The following is an 11838-nucleotide window of genomic DNA, read 5'->3' as shown; positions in this document are numbered from 1 at the left end:
CGTTCGGATGGTGAGAATGACTGACTGTGTCCGGGTTAGCACAGGAAAAAGTGCTAGTAGGAGCACTTATTACAGCGGTGCGGGATCCCCTGAAGATACAGGATGCAGCAGGGAAATCTGCAGAGGTGGTGGTCCTGCAAACCGGCCCGCATGCCTAAGGTGTTTCCGTATTTGACTTATTTTGATAAGTTCATCTACAAGGAATGAGGAAGCCCGTAACGGGCCTTTTCAGTCCAGAGAAGAATGGCGGTGTGTGGCCCCTTTTGAGGAGAGCCTCTTGAAAAAAAAATGGGCATCTCCTCTAGTCATTGACCCCCACCGGTATCCAGGTTGAATAAAGTAACCACAATTCCGGTAGAAGGGCCTTGAAGAACCCAACTGACAGGAGGGCCAAGGCAGAGGCCCCGGTCTGTTTACGGTGGTGGGGTCAGCGTTGCAACCTGTGCTGGCCAAAGCCTTAATGTCGCAGACAATTACTGAATGGGCAAAGTTGTTGCACCATGAATTGGAGAAGCAACAGACTTCCCCGGTCTGCGTAGAACCGGCAGATCAGTTGGTGCATGGCCTTAAGTATGTCTGTGATGCGGCCGTGGATATGGCCCCCCTGCTCTCTAGAGCAGCAGTGGTGCTACGGCGCCTGATTTGGCTGAAATGCTGGTCTGCAGACCAGGCATCTAAAAAAAAACGCACTGGCGGATTTGCCATTTCAAGGTGAGAGGCTATTTGGAGCCTCACTGGATGACATTAAAAATGTTACTGGTGGGAAGAGCATGTTACACTCACAGTCCAGAAAGGATAAGGAGCTCAAACTGCTTTTTCGCCTGCCCGGGTCAGCAGGTAAGCGTTCCTAGTCCGACAAGGCACCGCCTGAAGGCCAAAAGCCCCTGCCCAACTCTCGGGGGGGGGGTCGCCTACGGGAGTTTGCAGCTGGTTCGACCTCCCTACTGTCCGACCAATGGGGTCTGCAAACTGGTTTCATCAGGATACAAGATAGTTTCTTTCTTGTCCACCAAATCGATTCTTTCCTTCCAGCTTGTTAGGGAGCCCTGTTTAGGGCAGTACAGGACCTGCTGCTGCACGGGGTGATAGTACCTGTACCGACGCTGGAGAGGTTTCAGGGATTTTACTCCAATCTGTTTGTAGTTCCAAAGAAGGAAGGGGTATGCCCAATCCTAGACCTCAAGGCCCTCAACTGCTTTGTGAAAGTGCAAAGGTTCAGGATGGAATCAGTTCGCTGTGTGGTCGCTGCACTACATCAGGGGGACTTCCTGGCATCCTTGGATATCAAGGCATCCTCAGGCATCAGAGGTTGCTTCGGTTTGCAATCGGGGAAGAGCACTACCAATTTGTGGCTCTCCCTTTTGGCCTGACATCAGCACCCCAAGTCTTCACTAAGGTGTTAGCCCCAATTCTGGCATTATGGCAATGTGGGATCGCAATCATGGGTTACCTAGACGACCTTCTGAGGTCAGCTTCTGCCTCAGAATTATGGGAGGATGTAGCAGTCACCATACAGACGCTCTGAGAGTTTGGTTGGGTACCGAACCTAAACAAAAGTTGGTGTTAGTGCTGACTCAACGCCTGGAGTACCTGGGCTTACTGCTGGACTCTTCAGAAGCGAGAGTTTTTCTCCCTTCATACAAGCTGCAGACTCTTCAAGCTGCGGTGAAGTTGTTGGTGAACCGCAGGTGGTTGTCGTTGCGCTTCTACATGCGAGTCCTAGGCCTCATGGTAGCCACTTTTGAAGCAGAACCGTACGCTCAATTTCACACTCGACTCTTGCAAAAAGAGATTTTGTCAAAATGGGACAAATCTCCATTATGCCTGGATTGTCAAATTTGTGTGAGCCAGCTAGTCAGAGGTTCCTTTCTCTGGTGGTTGAGATCTCTGGCCCTTAGGTCTGGGAGATCGTTCCTTCCTCCCTATTAGACGGTGATCACAACAGATGCCAGCCTGACCGGTTGGGGGGGATTATGGGCGCACAGTCGGCCCAGGACCTTTTGACGTGGGAAGAATCTCAACTGCCGATCAATGTGCGTGAGCTTTGGGCGATCAGGCGGTGTCCTTCCACGTGGTCACGGAGGCTGCAGGGGCATCCGGTCAGGATCCAGTTGGACAATGCCACAGTGGTGGCCTACGTCAACCATCAAGGAGGAACAATGAGCTGCAGCACGGGAGGTTGCTCACATCCTACAGTGGGCAGAGCGGCACGTGCCGGCCCTATACATTCCGGGTGTAGAAAACTGGCGGGCGGACTACCTAAGTCGTCAGATGCTGGACCAAGGGGAATGGTCGTTACATCTTGATGTATTCCGGCTCATTTACCTAAAGTGGGGCACACCAGATATGTATCTCTTGGCCTCTCGGCTCATGTGGAAGGTGCAGAGGTTTGTGTCCAGGAGAAGAGACCCCTGCGCAGACATGTTGGTGGCTCCATGGGGGGCATTATCGGCTGATTTATGCCTTCCCCCACTAAAGCTCCTGCCCCGCAGAGTGGAGACCGAGGAGATTCCAGTAATTCTGATGGCCCAGATTGGCCTCTGCCTCCTTGGTACGCCGACCTAATACGGCTGGTGCCGAATGTTCCTTGGCGGCTGCCGATGCAAGAGGACCTTCTATTGCAAGGTCTGATACTTCATCCTACTTTACCGTCGCTGGTTTTAACAGCCTGGCTGTTGAAAGCCAGGTACTAAGGTCTGTCAAACTGTATTTTTCACTATGCTGAGGGCACAAGTCATCTTCTCAGAAGATTTACCATCGTACGTGGAAGGCTTGCAGCTCCATGTTTGAGGAGATGGGGTGGCGTCCATGCACATACTCAGTTTCCAGGATCCTGCTGTGTTTTACAGGGAGGAGTGAATCAGAAAATTGCCTTAAGCACCATCAAGGGGCAGATATCAGCCTTGGCTGTCTTTTTTCCAATGTCCCTTGGTGACTCACTCATTGAGAGTACATTTTGTGCAAGGGGTTCGACGCGTAGCCCCTCCGGCTCGGCCACTGCTACCTCCATAGGATCTGAATCTGGTGCTATCTGTTCTTCAGAAACCTCTGTTTGAAAATATTAGGGAGATACCCTTGTTGACTTTCTCAGAAAGTAGTCTTTCTAGTGGCTATTACATCTGCCAGGGTTTGGATGGCGGCCTTGTCATGAAAGTATCCCTACTTTGTCCTCCACAAGGATAAGGTGGCGCTACGTCCTCAGCCCTCTTTTTTTTTCTTCCAAAGGTGGGTTCGGACTTTCATCTAAATGAGGACATTGTTGCCATCCCTATGTCGACACATTTGAAAGAAGTTGCTTTACATTCCCTGGATGTGGTCCAGGCTCTACGGGTGTATCTGTCTGCTATGGCTCCTTTCTGAAAGTCAGGGTCTCTGGCTCAGTGGCTGGTCTGAAAAAAGGTATGGCGATCTCGTCTACCACCATCTCTCGGTGGATCAAACAGATCGTGGTTCAGCCTTGTGCCTTAAAGGGGTGGGTGCCCTCTTTTCCTGTCATGGCTCATTCCACCAAGGCAATTGGAAGCTCCTGGGCTTTCTGACATCAAACGTCTGTTTCCCAGGTGTGTAAGGCGGCGACTTGGTCGTCCGTTAAAACTTTCACAAAGTTGACGTGAGCGCATCTTTGGTTGCAAGGTTTTGTAGGTGGCTGTGTAAGGTTGCAATTCAACCTTTCATTAAGTTATGAGATTGTTGTGAACGTATCTTTAGATGCATATGTTGGTCGCAGGTTGTTGGTGGCCGTTTTAAGGTGGCAACTCCTCTGTTTGAGGAGTTCCTCTTGTTGTGGATGAAGTTATTTCTTGCTGTTTCCACCCCTCGTTTTTTGACACTGCTTGGGGTCATCCCTAAGGTAAAGATTTAAAGGACCTGTGTCCATTGGTGAACGAAAGAGTAAATAGGATTTTTGTACTCGCCATAAAATCCTTTTCTCTGACGTTTATTGACGGACACAGCACCCACCCCTCCTTTTTATGTTTGTACTGCTTTTTGACGAAATGAGCTGCAGGAAGCAGAGTGGGGGGGGGGGGGGGGTATAGCCAGTGGGAAGCCCCCACCCCGGGCGGTGCTATTTTTACATGTTCTTCCTAGTCCTCTCCTAAAGGTCACGATTTAAATGAGCTGTGTCTGTCAATGAACTTCAGAGAAAAGGATTTTATGGTGAATACAAAAATCCTATTTTCTTTATCATGCATCATGGGACACAGAGCTCCATAGTAATCACAATGTGGTATCAAGGCACCTTCAGGTGATGGACACCAGTATACCCAATACAGGAAGTTCACTCCCTATATAACCCCTCCTCCTACCAGGAGTACCTCAGTTTTTTTTGCCAGTGTCTAAGGTGTTGGTCACGAGTGAAGATATGCTCTGAGGAGCTCCAGGAGGGATCCATGCTGGATTTAAAAAGCCTCCACAGACCGGATCCATCCAAAGTGCCACTGAGGCCAAGCTGGATGGTACCCAGGCCTCGTATACGAAGCATGAGGTTTTGCCTGTAGTGCCTCTCTTTGCAGGGCTGGACCCTGGGACCCAGGGCTTTTTGGTCATGCTCACCTTACCTAAAGTTTTCCTGTGGGGTGCTATACAGGTCCAAGGGAGTGGAAGCCTGGTTAAAAAGGGACCCGGTTCTTGAAGATTTGCTAAATGAAGCCCGCTGTGATGGGTGAAGTTTGGATTTGTTTGACTTTAGCAGTATCCTGCGGTGAGGGTAACGGAAGAAGCCTAGGAACTGTAAAAAGTCCACCTATGGTTGATTCTTCCATGAGTAAAATGTCATGCCTTAAATTCTCCACTAGAGGGCGTAAATGCACATACCTTGCTACGTCTCTTCTCAGTCAGCTAGGTGTCTCAGCTAACAGCGCATGTGTGGTCTCAACAAGCCAGGGGGATTCCTCATCCAGAGAGCAGCATGTTTGCTTTCCCCCCTGTGGGAAGGGAGGTACAACAGTATTTTTTTTTTCCCTCATCCCCACAGAAGCTCATAGCTTTTTTTTTTTTTTAACTTCTCGCCTCACTTCCCTCCGCTCTTGCTGGTGGTCTCTGCACTTGACCTGCTGAAGAGACCACTTTTATCTTGTACCGGACCACCGGCTGAACACGGGATACCGGGGTTATGGTAACTAGCTGCTGCCCTAACAATGCTATCCGTCCCTAAAGTAGGGACGTTACATTGGTGTGCGGTGGTCTGAAAGTGGTTAAAAAAAAACTTTAAATATAAAACATGATTGTACAACCAAGCTACTGACATGAAAATGTATACACTGAAATATAGAGAAAAAAAATAGTGCTATGCTTTACAAAATAATAAAATCTTTAGCTGAGGCTCACATTGGTACGAAAGGACTGTTGTACAACTATCATCCTACTTTGCCCTGCAACATCTGTCCTACTTCCATCCAACTTGAATGAACAGGGTAAGATTTTGCTTTGACTTTGAGATAGTCTGACTTGTCCTTTGACCAATCAAAACAATCCCAGTGTGAAAAATTCCTTTTACTGCTGCTGTAATCACCATGTCGGATGTAATTGTTTGAAATATGCTTTGTAAGAATGCTTGCGTGTGCGTCTGAGTGTCAAAGTGCGTGCTGTGAACTACCATGGACTGGGGTGGTACAAGTTGGCATTCCTTTACAGAGTGGCAAATGTGCCATCTTGCTAATTGGGAGACATTGACAAGCTGCTCAGTTGTGAGAACTTGGGGAGTGTACCAGCCCATGAAAGAGCATGTATGCATGGTGAGACAAGCTGTTGTGTTGGCAAGAGGAAAGACTGCATTTCCTTACCTCTTCATCATAAACTAGCCATGTGCTCTGTACACAACTGCATTATGTTGACTCACCATAAGGGCAAGAGACCTCTGCCATTTTTTTTTTTTTTTAAGAAAACCTGTCCGAAATGCCTGTTGCTTGCCTCTTATGTTGATCTATTGGCTTTGGGTTGCTGAACTGAAACAAGTATGCAGGCTAGGGGCTCTGACTAAGCTTATTTCCCAAGTCATTTGCTCAAAATATTGAAGCCATTTTTTCATCAAGACAGCCAAGCTATTAGTATAATATTAATATTAGTATAATATTAACTTTAGAACCCCATTGAGGTCTATGGGACTTGAACGTTCAAAATAAAAAAAGCTAATTTTAATGGCTAATATGCAAGATATTGTCCTAAAAGGGGTTTGAGGACCTGGCTCCTGCCCCAAGGGACATGGGTCAATGCCAAAATTGTTTTTAAAAACTGATGTTTTTTCGGGAGCACTGATTTCAATGACGATTAAAGTAAAATATTCCTTTAAATATTGTGCCTGGGGGGTGTCTATAGTATGCCTATAAAGTGCCGCGTGTTTCCCGTGTTTAGAACAGTCCCTGCACAAAATGACATTTAACGGAAAATAAGTCATTTAAAACTGTTTGCGGTTTTAATGCAATATCTGGTTTCAGCAAAATGGAACTGGTACATTTTAAAAATGTAGCTCCAGTCAAAAAATTATTTTTTAACTTTTTGGAAAACATGGGAAGGGTTATGTCCCCTGTATAATTTTTTTTGCCGTCTGTCTTTTTTCATCTCACTTCCTGTTGTCTCCTGTTTGCAGTAGGAGACGTTTGTAAGTTGGATGTTTGAAAGTAGGGGTCTGCCCTATATGCTCTGCAGAAATGGCCGGAACAAGGTGTTGGTGTTGCCACAACACTGTAAGCCCTCAAAGTGACTCTTGGTGGGTGCAGGAGTGCCCTGCTGTGAACGATTATATCAAGAATTGTAATTACATGCCATTGTTGAACAGTGGTAGAAAAATTGGGCCTTTTGGTGGTTGTGGTGGTGCTGCTGGTGCTGGTGCCACAACACTATAAGTACTCACAGTTACTCTCGGTGGGCACAGAAACGGGCCCTGCTGTGAAATATTATATCAAGAATTGTAATTACATGCTCCTGTTAAACAGGGGCTGAAAAATTGGGCCTTAAGCACTGCTTGCTGGTGCCACAACACTGCAACCTCTCCCAGATACTCTAGTTGGAGTGCAGAAATGAGCCCTGCTGCAAAGCATTGCATCAAAAATTGTATTACATGCCCCTGATAAACAGGCTGAACAATTGGACCTTAGGTGCTGGTGCCATGACACTGCAACCTCTACCATATACTCTATTTGGAGTGCAGGAATGAGAGCTGCTGTAAAGCATTGCATCAAAAATTGCAATTACACGCCCCTGTTAAACAGGGGCTGAAAAATTGGGCTTCTGGTGCCACGACACTGCAACCTCTACCATATACTCTATTTGTAGTGCAGGAATGAGCCCTGCTGCAAAGCATTGCATCAAAAATTGTAATTACACGCCCCTGTTAAACAGGGGCTGAAAAATTGGGCTGGTGGCATCACCCAGAACCAAAAATGTTCTTCCAAGATATCAGCGGAGGAGGAAAAGGATAGACAGTCAACATAACAGGACAGTCACTCAGCATAGGCAGTCTTGGAGGGATGTGACATTTAAAAAAAAAAAAATATTCGGTTACATCAGCTTCAGGTGCTTGGTAGCTGGTGGTGATCCAAGACTGATTCATCTTTATGAAGGTCAGTCGATCAACCGAGTTGGTGGACAGGCGCACCCTGTGATCGGTTACAAAGCCACCAGCAGCACTGAAGGTGCGTTCCGAAAGAATGCTGGATGCAGGACAGGCCAGTAGCTCAATTGCATACCGTGCAAGCTCTGGCCAGTGATCCATCCTCAAGACCCAGTAAGCCAGAGGATTTTCAGTGGGAAAGGTGTCCAAGTCTGACCTTGCCCCCTAGGTATTCCTGCACCATGTAAATCAGACGCTGGCAATGGTTGCTGGAACCGATTATACCTTGGGGCTGTGGACTAAAAAATTGTCTGAAGGCATTGGTCAGACGGCCACCTTCTCCACCGCTCCTTCTGACTGAAGCCTCAGCAACACGTTGTCCAGGACCAGGAGTTTGTAACCTCCCAGTCTCTGGGAACGCGTTGCACAGACCTTTCTGCAAGGCCTCCCGGAGATGTCTCATCCTTGTACCGTGGATCAAGGAGAGTGGCCAGCCAGTAATGGTCCCTCTCTTTGATCCGAAGAATACAAGGATCCTTCCGCAGGCTTTGCAGGATCAGGGAGGCCATACAGCGTAGGTTAGCTGAGGCATTCGGTCCGGAGTCCTCTGGGTCACTAAGGACAACGTCATCCGCAGCCACCTCCTCCCAGCCACGTACAAGTCCACGGATTTCTTACGACTGTAAATCATCCCTACAAGACTGCTGATGCTGAGAGCTAGGCTCCACCTCCATGCTGACACAATCCTCCTCCTCTTCCTGTGTGATCGATGGGACATCAGGAACACTGTCTGGATAAAGGGGGCCTTGAAAGGCAAGGAAGTCCTCCTCTTCCTGCCTCTGTTCCCTGTCCATTATTCTACGCAGCGTATGCTCCAACAGGTGGACAAGAGGTACAGTGTCACTGATGCATGCATTGTCACTGCTCACCATCCTTGTGGCCTCCTCAAACGGTGACAGGACAGTCCATGCATCCCTAATCATGCCCCACTGGCGTGGTGAGAAAAAAAAACAAGCTACCCTGTCCTGGTGCCGTAGTCGCACAGGTACTCATTGATGGCCCTCTGCTGTGTGTGCAGCCGCTGCAGCATGGCCAACGTTGAGTTCCACCTGGTGGGCATGTCACATATAAGGCAGTTCTTGGACAGGTTCAACTCCTTTTGGAGCTCAGCCAGCAGAGCGCTGGCATTAAATGATTGGCGGAAATGCACACAGACTTTCCTGGCCTGCTTCAGGACATCCTGTAAGCCTGGGTACCTGCCCAAGAACCGCTGCACCACCAGGTTAAGGACGTGAGCCACACAGGGCACTTGGGTCAGTTGTCCCTGTCGGAGGGAGGAGAGGAGGTTGGTGCCATTGTCGCAAACCACCATTCCTGGCTTAAGCTGGCTTGGCGTCAACCACCTCTCGGCCTGCCCCTGCAGAGCTGACAAAATATCTGCCCCAGTGTGACTCCTGTCCCCCAAACAAACCAGCACAAGCACGGCATGGCATCTTTTTGCCTGCGTACTTGCGTAGCACCTTGAACTCCTATAGAGCACCGCTGGTTCAGAGGACATAGCACTGGAAGAGGCCATGGAGGAAGAAGAAGAGGTAACGTCCCTGTCCATGCCTGCTGGACCATGAGTCAGTGGTAATATGCACCTGACCGCCCTGTCCAGTGAGGCAAGGACATTGCCTTCCACATGCCGGTAGAGAGCCACAATCGCCTTCCGTGAGAATAAGTGGCGTTTGGGGACCTGCCACTGAGGAAACGCACATTGCACAAACTCACGGAAGGGGGCCGAGTCTACCAACTGAAAAGGCAGCAGTTGAAGTGCTAGCAATTTAGCCAAGCTAGCATTCAACCGCTGGGCATGTGGATGGCTGGGAGTGAACTTCTTTCTATGGTCCAGCAGCTGGGGCAGGGAAATTTGCCTGCTACAATCGGACGTGGGTGTACTGCTAGCAGAGTGCCCGCAAGCACTTGGCTGTGACACACCTAATTCTACACCTTCGTTCCTCTCAGTGCAGGTTTCAGAGAGGACTGAAGGTCTAGTGGGGTTGGAGATCCCAGCTGATGAGGAGCAAGGAGAGGTTCGCTTTGTTCTTTGGTGTGGGTCTTTAAGGTACACTTGCCAAAGAGCTGCATGGCAGGTCAACATATGTCTGGTCAAGCATGTGGTGCCCAAGTGGCTTATGTTTTGGCCACGCGAGATACGCTTGAGACATATGTTGCAAATAGCAGCGCTGCGATCTGATGCACTCGTCTCAAAAAAGGCCCACACCAAAGAACTTTTGGAATAACGCGCAGAGGCATTGCCCTGCACAGGCGGAGCTCTGCGGTGTGATTCAGTCAGTGTGCTGCCCCTAAGCTGGCCCCCGGAGGGCATCCTGCCTCGTTGGAGATGTGCCTCCTCCTCCTCTCTCCTACCAGGCACCCACGTGGAGTCAGTGACCTCATCATCCCCTCCCTCTTCATCACTGGAGCAAACCTGGCAGTATGCTGCAGCTTGTGGAACATGACTGCCAGATTGCTGTCCTTCTTCAGCATCCCCTCTCTCTGCGCTCACGCTACTGTCTTACTCTAGCTGAGTATCATCATCAGAGCCTTCAAAACACTGGGCATCCTGCTGGAGCATGTACCCAACACTGTGCTCAAACAGTTCGGGGGACTCCTCAGGAGGACATGGTGGGTCTAGGGAAGGAGTGACTGATGACAACATTGAGACGAGGGAAGAGGATGCGTTGGCAGCTGCTTTGCTAGTACCCTAAGCCTGGGTGAGAGAGGATGAGGAGGATGAAGAGGGCTTGGTCATCCACTCTACCAAGTCTTCGGCATTATGTAGCTCAACACGTCCAGCTGCCGAAAATAAGGACAAGCGTGTCCCATGGCCATGCGCTGATGACGCTGCACAGCGTCCACGACCAGCACTGTTATCTCTAGACACAGAGCCTGCTTGCCCTCTTTTATTGGCTTGTGACTGTCTCTCTTGTTGGCCTTCCAGACATAGTAATGGCCTGCAGGGAGATGGCAAAACCAGCAATTGGGTAGTGTATATTGTGCTGGAGGCACACAACACCCACTGACGCCTGCAGATGCTTGTATGATAGAACGCCAGCAATAAAGGGTAGATACAGGTGTATACTGTGCTGGAGGCACACAACACCCACTAACTCCTGCAGATGTCTGTATTAGAGAACACCAGCAATAAAGGGTAGATACAGGTGTATATTGTGCTGTGCTAGAGGCACACAACACCCACTAACTCCTGCAGATGGCTGTATTAGAGAACAGCAATAAAGGGTAGATACAGGTGTATATTGTGCTGGAGGCACATAACACCCACTAACTCCTGCAGATGGCTCTATTAGAGAACAGCAATAAAGGGTAGATACAGGTGTATATTGTGCTGTGCTGGAGGCACACAACACCCACTAACTCCTGCAGATGGCTCTATTAGAGAACAGAAATAAAGGATAGATACAGGTGTATACTGCGCTGGAGGCACACAACACCCACTAACTCCTGCAGATGGCCCTATTAGAGAACAGCAATAAAGGGTAGATACAGGTGTATACTGCACTGAAGGCACACAACACCCACTAACTCCTGCAGACGCCGGAACACTACACAAGGCCGCCACGCTGGCGGCCTTATATAGTGTGGGGCATGTGCTTAACCCCCCTGAGCTATAACTGGCCACAGGCATCCCGCCTGTGGCCAATTATGGCTCTCCTCGCTGCCGGCGCTGTGATTGGTCAAGCATGCGGGGTTACAGTGCATGCTTGGTCAATCATGAGCCAGCAATGCACTGCGATGACGCAGTGCATTGTGGGCCGTGAGCGCCACACGAATTTGGCGTGAACGGGCCACAGAGTTCTGGCTTCGCCGAACAGCCGGTGTTCGAGTCCAACGTGCGTTCGACTCGAACACCAAGCTCATCCCTAGTTTGTACAAACTGGGTCTGGCACACGTCGATCGCTCTGAGAGAGGCAGAACGGTGGTCTGCCTATGTAAACAAGGAAGATCCCTGTTCTGCTAGTAGGGAAGACAGATATCTTCTGTTTCTGCTAAGCAGCAACACGGATCTCTGTCTTCCTTCAGTTAAACCAAGCCCCGCACAGTAATGCCCCATACACACGATCGGACATTCCGACAACAAAATCCATGGATTTTTTTCCGACCAATGGCTCAAACTTGTCTTGCATACACACACTCACACAAATCTTGTCGGAAATTCCGAACGTCAAGAACGCGGTGATGTACAACATGTACGTCAAGCCTAGAAAAATTAAGTTCAATAGCCA

This window comes from Lithobates pipiens, unplaced genomic scaffold (assembly GCF_037356315.1).
Source record: "Lithobates pipiens isolate NorthernLeopardFrog02 unplaced genomic scaffold, aLitPip1_a1.2 Scaffold_8, whole genome shotgun sequence".
Lineage (NCBI taxonomy): Eukaryota > Metazoa > Chordata > Amphibia > Anura > Ranidae > Lithobates > Lithobates pipiens.
This window is presented reverse-complemented; position numbering follows the sequence as displayed.